Source organism: Natrix helvetica (genome assembly GCF_964273705.1).
Source record: "Natrix helvetica genome assembly, chromosome: 1".
NCBI classification, from domain to species: Eukaryota; Metazoa; Chordata; class Lepidosauria; order Squamata; family Natricidae; genus Natrix; species Natrix helvetica.
The window spans coordinates 86,291,749-86,305,687 of record NC_138548.1 but is presented as its reverse complement, the minus strand read 5'-3'; positions in this window follow the sequence as shown (position 1 = coordinate 86,305,687).

Sequence of the window (13,939 nt, the reverse complement as noted above, 5' to 3'; positions counted from 1 at the left end):
TATTCATTTTCATATCTCTGTTTTTCCACTGTTGTTAAAACACAATTCCAGCAGCTGCTAACATGTGTAAAATTAAATATATATTGTACTCCCTTTCAAATAGCCAACAAAATATTTCTGGTTTTAATTCCATATCTTGCTTTACCATTGCTTCTAACCACTAACTTCAGAATAGCTACTTGGACCGACCTAAGTACTGAACCTAATTCATATATTCCTGTTTTTTTTTAACTGAGAACTAAATTTCAGAAAAAGGAAATCTGTATTGCTCTGGGAATCTACCTATGACATTCATTCTTGAACTAACTTCTTGGATGAAAGACTATATCTTTCCTGTTTTTCATCCTTCCTGAAAAGACTGTACATTGTTGGTTGAAAGAAGAGGTCCCTTCTGTTACCTGTAGTCCTCAGCTTACAACCACAATTGAGTCCAATATTGTTTTATTTCTTTTGAAGTTAGTATTATTTATTTTTGTACTAATTTTAATCTTATTGTAGTTCATCCATTGGGGCAAAAATTCAGTGACATCGTCTTGGCCACTCCCACCCAATCACATGACTGCCAAGCCACTCCCACCCAGTCACATGGCCAGAAAGCCACTCCCACCCAGTCACATGGCCAGAAAGCCACCCCCACAAAGCAGACCACACCCATAGAGTAGGTTCCAAAAATGTTTGAAACCCACCACTGACACAATAGCTGACAATTACAAAGATTCAGTCCAGTTGAAGATCTAAATGAAAGATGTATCCAACTTCTTTTGAGCAAACTATACAGTATATTAGCATCCAAAACGTAAACGAGACAGATAAAGTGAAGTTGGAGTTTGATTTAAAAGTTTTCTTCTGTTATATCCCTCCTCCCCTTTTATTTAATTTTCTGTTTTCCCTGGTTAATTTGGTGTCATTAGTAAATGTGGTGATTTCAATGTTTATTCCTAATTCTAGATTATTTATGGACCAATTAAAATATTGACCCATTGATTTATATCTGTTCACTGTGAAAACTGACCATCTGCTGTTAACATCTTATTTTTTAAATGAAATAATAATATTACAATTTTAGCTTCTTTTATAACAACTAAGTAATGGAAAGGTTCCAGTTTTCAACATAGAAATTATTCTTCTGTCTTCAGTCTTTAATTGCGGTTTTTTTTTACTCTGGCTCTGTAATCCATGTTTCAGATGCTAGCAGAATTACTGATTATTGTGATTGTTGTCATATAAACTGTTATCAACACAATAATATACTTTTAAGAATCCATATAGTTCTCTGTTTTTTTTTTAAAAAATATGCAAGTTAAAAATAATGCAGAATATAGTAATTACAATATATCTTTTTGTGATTTGTTTTGTTGTGTTTTGTACTACCAGGGTTCAAAGTGATCCCTAGAAAAAGTAAATTAATATATTACCTTTTTAAATACAGGAAGTAAAATTAAGCTTGGTTATCTATGGAGATTCTCAGTCATCCTGGTCATGGTTGTCCCAAAGGTGCTTTTTCAAAAGTTTTTGAAGCACATGATAGCAAATAGATTCCTACATATTTTTTTTCAGCCACAGACACTCCACGTTTACTGATGATTATTGTGAGTTACCATATTTTTCGGAGTATAAGATGCACCAGAGTGTAAGACACAGCTAGGTTTTGAAGAGGAAAATTTAAAAAAAAGTTTTTGCACTCTGTAAACCTCCCCAAAATGGCCCGTTTTTCGCAAAAACAGCCCCTCCCAAAAACAGCCCCGTTTTTTTTAAAGGCATGAGGCTCCTGGGGGTAGGATGGGGGCAAAAATGAGCAAAAAAATGGCATGTTTTTCACAAAAAACGGGGCCCATTTTTTTGTTTAAAAGGGGCCTGGGTAGCCTTTAGGAAGCTTATAGAGTGCTGGGGGGGGGGAACGGGCTGTTTTTCACTCATTTCTGCCCTTCCCAGCCCCCAGGAGCTCTCTGAAAGCCTTCTAAAAGCTATGCACAGCCATTTTGGTGAAGGGGGCAGAGTTTTAGGAGGCAAAAATGTTGTATTCAGTGTATAAGACATACCCAGATTTTCAGCCTCTTTTTGAGGGAAAAAGGTGCATCTTATCCTCCAAAAAATATGGTATATAGAATGGCAAAACTGCTATGTGAGCTTGTAATTGCTCAATCATACAGTGAAGATATGGGAAATTAAAACACATGCATGCATACATACATACATACATACATACATACATACATACATACATACATACACACACACACAGACATACAGAGAGACATATTTATTCATTTATTTTGCCTGACTGAATTGAGATATGTTCCACAAATAGAAATTCTGATTACTACATAACTGCTCAAAGTGTTGTGTTAGAAGACATTTTGTAAGAACCTAAAGGTGGATTGGATACATGGCTTATCACTTGAAATAGAGCATGAAGTTACATTATTTATCGAGTTATTTTAAATATGTACATTTCTGTCTGTGTTCATATATTTGGGGATAAACAGAAGAGAGAGAGAAAGATTATTAAGTTTAGCTTTATTTAAAATTAACTCAAAATAAAATTTATCGCCCTGCTGTTTTACTCTCTTTTTTGTATTGTAAATGAAGCCAGATTTGGCTGTTTGCATGGAAGAAACAGTCTGAATTAGCATCTAAGTTTAAATGTAAGCACAGGAATGCAAAACATCATTGCTAATTTAACACCTTTGTTATTCTAAATTCCACCCTAGGCATCTGGTCTGTCATTAAGAAAGTCAGCCAGTATAGTCCTTCAATGAAGTGCTTCTTTCCTTTTCTTTTCCTCAATTCCCATTTATTTTCTGAGCAGGAAGGTGGAAAGAACTCCATATGTATATCATGCACAGATAAAATATGCTTCATTGGGCAAAAAACCCACAACACTACTGTCTGGTAAATACTGTGTTTCTCCCAAAATAAGACCTGCCCCCCAAAATAAGTCCTAACTTGATTTTTACATGTGCACCCAATATAAGCCCTCCTTCCCAATAAGCCCCAGTTAAGTTTGGTTGCACGAGGTGAGATGAGGCGCATGGGTAAAAATCAAGCTAGGGTGCGGATGGGAGATGGAGCTGCCCCATATGCCATGCACCCGCTTACCTTAGGACAGTTGAAGCCAGGCCTCCCACGCCTTGACATCTGCCTTGTCTTGTCAGCCAACTTCTTCTGTGACCGCTTGCCATTGCTTGTGCTGGTCACCCACCAGTTTCTGTTTCACCATCAGAGACTACAGCCAAGAAATGAGCTCTGGATTGATGCGTGCGGTGTCCCCAGTCTCAGTTTTTTCATCAGAGGCCTTCAAGAAAGGCCTTTGCAGCCAAGAAACAAGCTCCAAATTGATATATGCGGCACCCTCTGGCTTCTGTTTCACCGTCAGAGGCTTTCAGAAAGACCTCTGCAGCCAAGAAATGAGCTCTGGATTGATTGGAAAAGACCTATGGCAGTGAAAAGGGCACCTCATGCATCAATCCAGAACTGTGGATGCCAAGCAAACATAGAAGTCGGCCAGCAGTGGCCATATGGGCTGCTGCTGGATGGGGATCTTGGTGCTGCCAGTGCGAGATGCAACAGTGGAGAATACATCCCCAAAAATGAGACCTAATGCCTCTTTTGGAGGCAAAAATAATTTAAAATAAGACTGGGTCTTATTTTCTGGGAAATATGCTATAAGCACATGTATTTGAGGAAGGCAGTATAGCAGGAAGCAATAAATAGTACAGAATAAAAATATTTCATCTCATGAAATCAACAACAGGCGCCAAACCATCAAGTCAGCTCAGGCAAACCTGACAGTTGCAGATATGGTATCAGACTAGATAAAATGCATGCCTTGTTTCTAATGTGACATTTTGTCTATCTCCCCTCTTCCTTCCCTCTCCTTTCACTAATCCTGCTGTCATATGAATTCTGTTATATTAGAATGAAAACTAATATGATATGTATTTTGTAGAAACAGTATATAGGCAAGATTGGAAAGATGTATCTAAATTTTCCTCATCAGATCTACAGGGTCCTGTTTTGTTCCTTTTAAACACTGAAACCATCTGGAGGAAGCTGAAAGGGAATGAATAGGCTCTAGATTACTATTTCTAGATTGGAGAATTTAATTAAAATTAGATTTATTGCAAGTCAAATATCCTAAAGGTAGTTAGCAGATCAGAATAATATGATAAAGGTGGCGGAGAATATTTAGTATTATGTTTCTTTTTAGAACAATAAAGTATGAGAAGTAGCTAAAATTGATTTGGTCACAAATTTAGTTAGATAGCATATTTTAGCCTTACCATTATCTAGAAAATTGTATTGTGAGATAATAACTTTGCAAAATATGCTTGGAAATTATTATTGTTGTTGTTGTTGTTGTTGTTGTTGTTGCTGCTGCTGCTGCTGCTGCTGTAGTTGTTGTTGTATACTTTATTAATTAAACATGAAACTCAGACAACTGAACATTCAAAAATGCATTACAAATACCAGTGACTGGTGCTAATGGTTGATACGGTTTGCTGCAAGCATTCTAGGTATCAACCAAGTACCTTCTTAAAATATAAGATGTTCCGAGTAGCACACTTTTTTGCAGTTCCGCTGGTGTTATTGCAGGAAGCTGCAATTTGTTGATGTACTGTATCTTGTAAAATTCTTGGACATAGTGCCCAGGGCCCCGATGACAATGGGTATCATTGTTACATGCTTCATCCATAGCTGTGTACTTTCAATGGCCAGGTCGCAATATTTCATTATTTTTTCTAGTTCTTTTTCTTTGACTCTGGCATCTCCAGGAACAGTGATATCAATAAACTGTACACTTTGGCCCTCTACAACCATGATATCTGGCATGTTGTGCTCCAAATGATGATCTGTTTGCATTAGAAAGTCCCACAAGATCTTCACCTTCTCATTTTCAATAACTTTTTCCACTTTATGTTCCAATGACTTTCTGGATACAGGTAAATCATATTTTTTTACATAATGACCAGTGGATTAATTTAGCAACTTGGTTATGTCTAGCTTTGTAATCAGTTTGTGCAATTTTGCTGCATTCACATATTAAAGTGAAACTGTTTTGACTTTGTTATTGCAAGTCGGCAGTTTGGGTTGTCAGGGAATTTTTATATCTTTGCTTTCATGGCATTAGTTTGTAGTGCTTGTTCTTGAGGAGCCAGCATTAAACCTTATGTTTCTTTCTTGATGGTTCCCATCTTAAGCCATGTCCATGTCAAGTTGTCATCACATTTTCCTTCAATGTTTTTCAAGTGCTGTCCATGCAAAGCTTTGTTTTTCCATCTATTTAATCTGTCATCCAGCTGTTTTTCTTTATATTCTTTTCCTTATATTTGTTTCTGTTGTTTTTATGCTGTTCTCCGTTTTCACAGCCTGTAGCAATTTTTCTGTACTTTGGTTCACATAATCTTTCAAACATCATTTTTCTTCTTCTATAGTTTGATGGATTTGCAATAGCCCCCTGCCCCCTATTTTTCTTGGCAGGTACAACCTGTCGATGTCACTTCATGGATGTAAAGCGTGGTACATATTCAAAAGTTTGTGTGTTTTCCAGTCCAAGTTTTCCAGTTCAGCCAGAGTCCAGTTGATGATTCCAGCTGAGTAGTGCATCACTGGAACTGCCCATGTATTAATGGCTTTAATTATGTTTCCAGCATTCAGCTTTGATTTTAATATTTTGTGGACCCTCCTGATGTATTCCTTTTGCATTGACTCTTTGACTTTTCCATTCAAGATGTTATCTGCTTCCAATATGCCTAGGTACTTGTAACCATCATCCTTTGCTAATGCTTTCATTATATTTCCATTTCCCAGTTCTATTCCTTCTGGGTTTTTTCCATTTTTCCTCGCTGCATGGATAATATAGCACATTTTTCAAGCCGAAAGTTCATTTTGTTGTCCCTGCTAAACAGTTGAACTGTGTTTAGTATTTATTTAAGTTCAGTGAGGCTTTCTGCCTACATTTTTAAGTCATTCATGTATAGTAGATGGTTTATCTTGCCATGTTGGCTTGAGATTTGGTATCCCAGTTTTGTGTTTCGTAGGATTATTATCAGTGGAATTAATGCAAGGTTGAACAGTAGTAGTGAAAGTGAATCCCCATGGAAGATTCCTCGTCTGATGTTGACTTCACCAATGTTCTCCCCATTTGTTCTTAGAACTGTTTTCCATTTTTTCATATTTGCTTTCAAAAATGTACAGATATTTTTGCTGATTCCAAAGTTTTCCAGACAGGTGTTAATCCAGCTGTGGGGTAATGAATCAAATGCCTTCTTGTAATCAATCCCCGCCATATTTAAATTTGTTTTTCTTCATTTTGCATTTTTTAATACCATTTTGTCTATGAGCAGCTGATCTTTTGTTCCTCTTGATTTTTTATAATTTCCTTTTTGTTCTACTGGATACAAACTGTTTTCCATCAGATGATTGAGTACTGAATTCGCCAGTATCCTTGTAAAAAGTTTGAACATTGTTGGCAGACAAGTAATTGGGTGATAGTTGCTTGGTTCTGTGCCTTTTTCTGGATCTTTCATTATCAAGTATGTTCGGCCAGCTGGTAACCATTCTTTGCTTGTTGCATTTTGAAGCATTTGATCAAATTGAGTTGCCATGCAATGATGGAGGCTTGTCAGGTGTTTTAGCCAGTATCCATGCAGTTCATCCAGGCCAGGTACCCTCCAGTTCTTGACCTTCTTTGCTTGTTTTGCCACCATGTCAGTTTTTATTACAATATTTTCCATCTTGTTTTGTGTTGTTTGTTGTTGAATATTTTTGATTCAGGAGGCAGTGTTGTTGTGTTCCACTGGATTTTCCCACAGTTCTTTCCAAAAATTCAAAGTTTTTTCTTTGCATGGGTGAATATTAGTTTGTATTCGATTTTCATCAAGGGACTAGTAGAAGAGGTGTTTCTTTCTTCTGAACTGGACATTTTCATGATATTGTTTTATTTGTCCTTTGTATCTTTCCATTTTCCTTGCTGTTGCTATTGCACGTTGCTTTAGTTCTTCCATAATTTCTGTTATTATTTTTTCTTCCAGTTTGTATTTTTTGTGTAAACTATTTTTCAGCTTTTTGTTCTTTAGTTTTCCTTCTTTTAAGAACTTCAGATTGCTGATATCCCCTCATAGTTTTTTAAATTTTATTTTCAAGTCGAATTTTATACTTTGGTGTTCCAGTGTGTTTCTTTTTTGGCATTTTATAACCTAGTTCTGCAGTTATAACGGCGGCTGTGCTATACATTAATTGGTTGGTTTCATATAGTGTGCTGGCTGGGCTGGAAGTTAAAATGTTCTTCACGGCAGTTAACAGAACTTTCAATAGTTTGCTATGCCCTTCGTGAATGATAGGTAGTCTTTTTCTTTCTACATTTTCTTTGATGTGGTTTTCAATTTTTTCTTTCAGCATTTTTACTAGATCACTTAACTCTACACTTTCAAGTTGTTGCACAGGGTCTTCATCCTGTATGTTTGTTTCTTCCACTGGCTGGTCAATTTGTTCAGGTGTTGGACTATTTCTTCAGCTTGTTTATCATCACTACTTGTTTTCTTTTTAGCCAATATTTCTAGATGTTGCATTTCCGCTTGTGTGAAAGCTTTATTACGGATGATGAGGTGCCTTTGATCCATTAATCTTTGTTCAGTTATGTCACTTTCCAGGTGTTGTTCCTTCCACAGTTGTATCATTCTTTTTTGAAATCCCCTGGCTGTTGGTTCTGCCGAATAGCAATATTTGAGGATTTGTCAATTTTCTTTGGTTGTCCAAGTTTTGCGCTTTGGTTCCAGTCACTTTGCAGTTGCATGCCCTGGTCCCTGGCAGTAACAACTGAGCCCTGTAGCCCCTTTTTCAACAGATGTCCGGGAGCCATAGCATCTGATGTGGTCCTTGTTGACCCAGGTGATGACCAATCCAAAGTGGAATTTTGTTTGTTTCTCTTCATCATTGGTGATGGTAGGTGCCTGGGTTGGTTTTCAGTGCTAAGCCACTACTGATTCAAGGACGATAATATCATAACTGTAGGAACCGCACCAGATAGCTGTCCAGGCACAGCCACGGCAGAAAAGAGGTCTACCTTCTTGTTTGATGGTATGAAGGAAAGATCCGCAATGGAGGGGGTGGGGGAAGAGGCCTACCTTCCTGCATGGTGGTAGGAAGGAAGGATCAGTAATGGGGGTATCAAAGAGGCCTACCTTCCTATTGGTTTTAGGAAGGAGGCCCAGGAATGGGAGGGAAGGAAAGAGGCCTACTGTTAGATATCAACACTAGCTACCAGATTTTCCACTCTGGTCCTCTGTTCTGGTGGGGACAGAGGTTTAATCTGATTGGCTAAGAGGTCTGACAGCTCCCTATAAAAGGGTTGCTGTCAGACCCAACAGTTGCTGGATTGTACATACTTGTCTGTCTGAATAAAGAGCTGTTGTTGCATTAAGCCAGTGTCTGCCTTCTCATTGCCCAATCTAACACTGGCGACGAAGGTGGGATTGAGAGGCAGATAGGTGAAGAAATGAACAATGAGACATCCAGCAAGTAAATCCAGCCCGGAGCTTTGGCGCGGCATCGAGCTACCAATTTGAGTGGCATATTTGAATCGCCTCATCCAAGAATGGCCATGCATGCCCCGCCAACTCCGTATGACCCGGTGGCCGAACACTGGGAATCGTATATGTTGCGGTTCGAATGCTTCCTCGAGGCAAATGACTTTATGGGCATCCCCGACACATGCAAAAAGAACCTCTTCCTGGGATACTGCGGCAGAGAGGTCTTTGAAACCGCGAAGGATTTATCGGAGCCAACTCCAATCCAAGCGGTTCTTGGGCGGCATTACAACAGACCCCTATAGTGACCCCGGTCAAGCCAGATGGGTGAGTCCGCATCTGTGTGGATTATAAATGCACAATAAACATCACGCTACAACAAAGCGCCTACCCTGTGCCCATTGTACAGCACCTACTACATTCGCTAGGCCCTGGAAATTTTTTTGCAAAATTAGATATGGCGCAGGCATACCAGCAGTTGCCTGTAGATGGCTCCACAGCGGAGGCTCAAACCATTGTGATGCACAGGGGTGCATTCAAATGCCACCGCCTGCAATTCGGAGTTAGTATCGCCCCTGGACTGTTCCAAAGTGTCATGGAACGGCTTTTGCAGGGGATACCAGGAGTCGTCCCCCATTTCGACGACATCTTGGTATCAGCTGTAAACGAGGTGCAACTTTTAAAAAGAGTTAGGGTTGTTTTGACCAGAATTTGCGAAAAAGGCCTCCGGATCAAAAAAGAAAAATGCAAAATTAACATGCCAAGGGTTGAGTTTCTGGGGTACATGATTGATGGCACTGGGATTCACCCGACATCACAAAAAGTAAAGGCTATCCAGGAAGCTCCTACACCTCGCAATCAGGCCGAGCTGCAGGCATTCCTTGTGCTCCTTAACTTCTACAGCATCTTTCTCAAACAGAAAGCCACCGTCGCTGAGCCTTTGACTCGTCTCGTCCAAGAACGCCAAATGGTCCTGGGGCTGAGCCGAGGCTGCCGCATTTGCCGCGGTCAAGCACCTTCTGACTGCTGACTCCTTGCTGGTCCAGTATAGCCAAACACTGCCGCTGGTGTTAACTTGCAAAGCATCCCCTTTTGGCATCGGCGCTGTCCTCAGCCACCACATGCCCAACGGCATGGAAGCCCCTATTGCTTTCTACTCATGAACCTTATCTTCCGCTGAAAGAAATTACAGCCAAGTGCAACGAGAGGGTTTGGCTGTAGTAGAGGGAGTCAAAAGGTTCCACAAGTACCTTTATGGCCAAGACTTCGAACTTGTGATGGATCACAAACCTTTGTTGGGGCTACTGACTGGGGACTTACCCCTGTATCTTTGTCTCTGCGCATGACCAGGTGGACTGTTTTTCTGGCTGCTTACTCCTACAAACTGGTTCACCGCCCTGGTTCCACGTTGGGACATGCTGACGCTTTGAGCCGCTGTTCCCTACCTGAACTGCTGGTCGACCCCATTCCCAAGACACCGGTCCTACTTATTGACTGCCTGGACTCTGGACCTGTTTTGTCCAATGACGTTGCCCATTTTTCTGCTAAGGACTCCACTATCAAGCAGATTTTGAACTGGGTATGGAGGGGGTGGCCCAAAGGGCCTGTTGGGGCCGAATTTAAAATGTTTTTTTACTAAACACGATGAGTTGTCGGTAAGCAGGGGCTGTTTACTGTGGGGGTACCGGGTGGTCTTTCCAAGCAAACTGCAGAAGGCAGTATTGGAGGCATTACATATGGGGCATCCTGGCATTGTCAGGATGAAATCCTTGGCTAGGAGCTACTTCTGGTGGCCTAACATGGGCAAGGAAGTGGAAGAGTGGGTGGCTACCTGCACTCCATGCCAGGAATCCAGACCAGCTCCCCCAGAGGCACCCGCTAAGGAGTGGGAGTGCCCTCAGGCACCCTGGTCTAGGGTGCACATTGATTTTGCTGGCCCCGTTCATGGCCAAACATTCCTCATAGTTGTGGAAGCATATTCAAAATGGTTAGAGGTAGCCCTACCACGGCAGAGGCGGTCATCAAGGGGCTACAGAGACTTTTCTCCATGCACGGTCTGCCTGACGTCTTGGTCTCAGACAATGGGCCCCAATTCATGGCCATGCAATTCGAGACCTATTTAGCAAGTCAGGGAATCAGGCATGCCCTGGTCGCGCCATTCCATCCGGCTTCCAATGGTCAGGTGGAGAGAATGGTGCGATCTGCTAAAGATGCTCTCGCCAGAATTGGCCCAGGTGATTGGCAAACATGGGTTGATCCCTATTTACTAATCCAACATATCACGCCAAGAGCCACCATCGGGAGAAGCCCCTCTGAGCTTCTCATGGGTCGCCGACTAAGGTTCCACTTAGACCGGCTGCACCCAAACTACTCTGCCACATCACCTCCAGACTCCACAAGCAAAGTTTGAAACTTTAGTGTAGGGGATTCAGTATATGCCCACAACTACATGGGGGGGGGGTGACCAACTCCGTGGTCGCCTCTCCCACTCCAATCTTAGAACACCAGATGAAAATCCGGAACAAATCAGCCAAGGCCCTACCCAAAAGGAGCAAGTGCTCACTCCTTTCACAGCCAGCTCAAACCCGAGGGTACCAGAAAACTTATCTGAGTTTGTTGCAGGCCCACAGCGAGCTCCAAGTGGGCAAATCCAGGGAACTCCAGCAACAGCCTGGGGTAAGTTCCAGCAGGTTCCACAGAGCGGAGCTGGAGAGCAGACAGGTCCGTCTGACCTGCCTGAAGGACCAGTTCCAAATGAACTACACAGGTCTGGTAGAGCAAAACAAAGACCCACCTACCTCAAAGACTATGTGACCAGTAGGAACATCCCAATCAAGAGGGGAGGGTTGTTAGATATCAACACTAGCTACCAGAGTTTCCACTCTGGTCCTCTGTTCCAGCGGGAACAGAGGTTTAATCTGATTGGCTAAGAGGTCTGAGAGCTCCCTATAAAAAGGTTGCTGGCAGACCGAACAGTTGCTGGATTGTACATACTTGTCTGTCTGAATAAAGAGCTGTTGTTGCGTTAAGCCAGTGTCTGCCTTCTCATTGCCCGATCTAACACCTACCTTCCTGTTGGTGGTAGGAAGGCAATATCAGGAATGGGGGTTGTTGTTATTGCTGTTGTTGCTGTTGTTGTTGTTGTTGTTCAACTTCACTCTTTCAGCATTTAAGGTATTTTAGAGTATGGGATTGTGCATTATAATATAAAATATTTAGTAAAACTGACATTCCCAACAACACTTACTCAAAGATTCACTTCCTTTCAGGTTCTGCCCTACTAAATGGATTTGTCAGTGAAAAAAGGAACGGGGGGCGGGGGGTTGTTAACAATCCTTCCTTTCCTTTGAAACATTGGATGTCTTTTGAAGGAATGTTTCCTGTCAGCCATGGATTCTCCAGCATGGCTTTCTGCAGCGTGCTTGCTATCAGCTGCCATAGAAACTGAGAGGTGGCTTGGGCATTTGGGATAGGGAAGTGAGCTGGTGTGTAGCAGTCCCATGAAAACTGGAAGGGAGGTTTGTAATAATGAATTATGGTGCTGCTGAGTGGAGTTGTTTATAGTCTGTCAAGGCCAACTGTCCAGAGACTCCAGATGCAGGAAAAACCCACACCATCATACAGGACATTGATTAGACTCTCAGTGCTGGACCCTGGGGAGAGGGATTTGGGATGACTTTGTAATGTATAACCTTTGCACATTTTGAATCAGATCTTAAAGAAAGTACCTCTTCTCTAATTCAATGGAGATGGAGATTTTCTTTCTTGAGTTTTGAATGGATGCAGGCCTGAAATTTCCTCCAACTCTAGAGGAAATCACAATGCAATTCTCTAGAAATAATTTGAATGGGAAAAGGTGTTCATAATAGGATTATTTCTTTTTCTGATAACTTCTAAATGCAGAGAGAACTAGGAAGACACCTACCATATAAACATCACTGTTCCAAGAGAAATAATAACCATAATATATATTTTAGGGGATTATTATTTTACAGATCTCAGCTGAGGAGAAATTGCATTACTCTATTACTAAGGCAGTGGAGGAACTGCAGTCCCTGTTCTAGTAATGTATCTCTGTTTTCTTTTTCTCAGTTAGATATGTATTGGCTTAGTTTGGTTTTAGGTTTTTTTTTTTTTTTTTTTTTTAAGGAATAGCTTTCTCTATCATTGCTTCTCTCTCTGGCTCTGAATCATAAAGTCTAAAGGTGAAGGTAAAGGTTCCCCTAGCACAGTGATGGTGAACCTTTTTTGGCTCGCGTGCCACAAGTGGGGGGAGCGCAGGGGGGTCGAGTGCGGGCATGCCGCACCCATAATGCAACGTGCGAACCCCCCCCCAGTGCACATGCGCGCACAACGCGTGACCCCCCCCATTTTTATATGTTTTTTTTTGTCCTCCCCAGGCTCCAGGGGCTTTATAGGAGCCTGGGGAGGGTGAAAAGAGCCTCCCCCGACCCCCCGGAGGCCCTCCGGAGGCTTCAGGGACTGTCCGGAGGCTTCCCTCAAGGCTTCGGAGCGCTTAAAACCACCCTCCGAGCAAACCGGAAGTGACTTCTGGGTTGCTCGGAGGGTCATTTAAAGCGCTCCGAAGGCATCAGGGAAGCCTCGGACGGTCCCTGAAGCCTCTGGGGGGGCTCTTTTCGCCCTCCCCAGGCTCCTATAAAGCCCCTGGAGCCTGGGGAAGGCGAAAAATAGCTTTTAAAAAGGTGAACTCAGCTGGCCAGTGCACTCATGCGTGCTGGCCAGCTGACAGGGCAGCGCCTCGCGTGCCCTGACAAATGGCTCCGTGTGCCACTTGTGGCACGCGTGCCATAGGTTCGCCATCACAGCCCTAGCACCTATGTGTTAGTCATTCCCTACTCTAGGAGGCGGTGCTCATCATCATTTCAAAGCTAAAGAGCCAGCGCTGTCCAAAAATGTCTCCATGGTCATGTGGCCAGCATGACTAAACGCTGAAGGCACACAGAATACTGTTACCTTCCCACCAAATGTAGTTCCTATTTTTCTACTTGCATTTTTACATGCTTTCGAACTGCTAGGTTGGTAGAAGCTGAGACAAGTAACGGGAACTCACGGAACCACGGAACCACCAACCTCTCTGATCAACAAGCTCAGCTTCTTAGCTACTGAGCCACCGTGTCCCTAACATAAAGTCTCATCATGATCTATTTGTGGTGCCACAGGTAGCTCCTGCATAGAAATGTTAACATTCCAATTTCTGTTTCAATTTTAAGAAGCTCTTTAAAAGTCAGATTAAAAACTCCCTTTGCTTTATTTCTCCTGTCCTCAGTGTATGAATTATTTCTCCTGTCCTCAGTGTATGCTACCTCAATACCTATTTCTTCCTAGCTCCAATTTTAATATAGCTTCTTATATTCCTCCATCAACTCTAGTGAGTAATAAGGTTATTCTCC